General features: G+C 37.6%; 1 pseudogene; it reads left to right on the top strand.

Annotated features, from left to right (window-relative positions):
• Positions 1 to 913: 913 nt before the first annotated feature.
• On the top strand, positions 914 to 1,012 carry LOC132283129 (small nucleolar RNA R71; annotated as a pseudogene).
• Positions 1,013 to 2,780: the final 1,768 nt, after the last annotated feature.

The raw sequence follows: 2,780 nt of genomic DNA, 5'->3' as shown, positions 1-2,780 counted from the left end.
TACCTACTTTGTTGTCCACAATCTTCCCACTTCTCAAGGTTGTCACTACATTGACATGCTCAATTATGGGACCTTCTGATGAGGAATGAGTCTCCACAACACATTGTTGCTTTGGTGGGGCATTTAAAAGCATTTTCCCTTTCTCTCTAGCATTTAAAGTACTAGCTATTTACCCTACTTGGGTTTTTAGCTTAGCATTGGATTGAGAGTGAGAATGAAGCAATTGAGTGTTCACCTCTAGAGTGCCTAAAGCGGTCAAAACTTTCTCTTCAAAAGTGGGACTCCTAGAGTTTCCTTGAGAATAAGATGGTAGATTAGGGAAATGAGAATTAGAGAATTGGTTTCCATGTGATTGAAATGATGATGATCTAAAACATTGGGAACCTTGGCTTTGCATTGGAGGTGGAACATACTTCCCTTGAAAACCACCTTGGGGAGGGTTTGAGCCTTCCCCTTGGATTTTCTAAGAAAAGTTTGGATGGTTCCTCCAACTTTGATTATAATGATTGCCATGGGGATTATTCCATTGGTTAGCAAAACTGGCATTTGCTTGCTCATGATTGTCATTTTACACATGTCCATGGGGACAATTGGAAATAGAATGTAACACACTAGAACAAGTCATATATGATTCATTAGATGCACGATGATGATGAGATAAGGATTTCATCTCAGCGGCTATATCATTAGAGTTGTCAACTTGGTACAAGCCAACATTCTTCCTTCCACCTAGATTTCTACCATTTTTAGAAGATAAAGACCTATACATGGAATTTTCACTTATACTTTCAAACAATTGTCACACATCACTTTCATGCTTATCAAGATAAGAACCACCCATAGATGCATCAACCATACCCTTATGATTATCGGTAAACTTTCAAAGAAATATTGAATTAATTGCCACTTAGGTATGTCATGATGTGGGCACTTCCTAAGCAAGTCATTGAATCTTTCCCATGCCTCATGAAACATTTCCCCATCCCCTTGAGAAAATTCACGAATTGAAGTTCTTATGGCATTCATCTTTGATATCGGGTAGTACTTCTTTAAGAACTCTTGTTGCATTTCTGCCCAAGAAGTTATCAAAAAAGGCCTAAGATTGTTAAACCAATATTTTTCCTTGTCTTTTAGGGTAAAAGGAAAAAGTTTGAGTCTTAGCACTTCTTCTGGCATGTCCGTGTATTTCATGGTGGAACACACTTTAAGAAACTCATCCAAATGCTTATAGGGTTCTTCACTTGGAAATCCATGATAGTTAGGAAGCATTTGAATGGTTTGTGGTTTGATTTCATAGTGATGTGCTCTAAATGGAGGCAATTGAATGCAAATGGGAGCATTATATTCATTAGGCACATAATGGTCTCTTAATGCAATGGGAGGATTCACAATTAGTGGTGCTACATAAACACCTTGATTAGCTTGAACCAGAGGAGGTTGTGGAACAAAGATTGGTTGAGGCATTCCCAATGGAATTTGGCCTTGTTGTTGTGGTGGAATGAATGGTCTAGGCATGCCTAATGGTACTTGGATGTTGTCATAATGCACATTAGTGTGGAGGATGCCTTGTTGGTCTATGTGACTAAGGTCCTCCATATGGTCGTCATTCAAATCCTCCATTGGTGAAATGGAGTGATGAGAACTACCTCTTCCCCTAAGATTATGAACAACCAATTCAAGATGAAAATTAAGAGGGACAAGAGTAGGATTTAATGACCTACGACCATGCATGCACTAGTAAAGACAATAACAAGAAATAAGTAAGTAACAAACACTTCGCCCCCATAACAAATCAATCAACAAATCTCCACATACAATGATCTCATACTCCCATGCTTAAACAACATGCAAAGAAAAGTAAATTGCCTCCACGCGGGCTCATGATTTATCTAAGAAATGAAAAACAAGCCTACACACTGGCCGACGATTTAACTAGAGCTTGAGTTAGAAAGATCTCACAAAGGGTCCTTAAGCAACTTCAATATATTTTTCAACTTTCTAGCCTTGCTTTACAGTTTTTTTTAGATTTTTAGTCCCTTTTATGTTTAGCTTAGCTCCTTGCTTTGAATTCTCCTTTGCTCAACTTCCTTCACTCAATGCACCTAGTCAATCAAGAACAAACACAATAAGTAACTAAGAAGAAAATAAAGAAAAGACATGATCAAAAGAGTACTAATTCCTATTTGTTTCTAAAACACAACGTTGCCAATTAGATCCCTGGCAATGGCGCCAAAAACTTGATGGTTCACCGTCAGTTGCACCAAAGTTTACAAAGATATGAACTAAGAGTGTGAGTGTGCAATGTGGCTAAGTTTTAAATTTGTAAAAGCCACTACTACCTCTAACTAAAAATATAGCTAGGGTGAGTAGGGATCATCCCAAGGGATTTTAGGCACTAGCAATGGAAACAATGTATAGGGTTAGTAGGTCGAGTGATCAAAGATTGGTTGGATTGATTGATTAAGCTATCATGCAAATGAAATTGAAGTAAACAAAATTTAATGATTAATGAAGTAGAGAAACATATAGAGGGGAGGACTTGGGGTACCAGAGCTCACCACTAAGCTTGACTTCACTAGACACTAGCAATTCTATATTAATGGGGAAATTGACTTGTAACTTGTGTGTGTGTGTGACATTAATTGAAACTAGGCATGGATGGCAAATAGCATAGATTGTCAAGCCAAATCAAATGGAAAGCACAATCTATCAAATGAGACAAAAATGCATTCAATGTAAACACAATTTATGTACACACAACCATCTACAAACATACACCA

This window comes from Cornus florida, unplaced genomic scaffold (genome assembly GCF_030987335.1).
Source record: "Cornus florida cultivar Cherokee Brave unplaced genomic scaffold, ASM3098733v1 CherokeeBrave_3.0.0_Hap2_Chr01, whole genome shotgun sequence".
Lineage (NCBI taxonomy): Eukaryota > Viridiplantae > Streptophyta > Magnoliopsida > Cornales > Cornaceae > Cornus > Cornus florida.
This window is presented reverse-complemented; position numbering and strand designations above follow the sequence as displayed.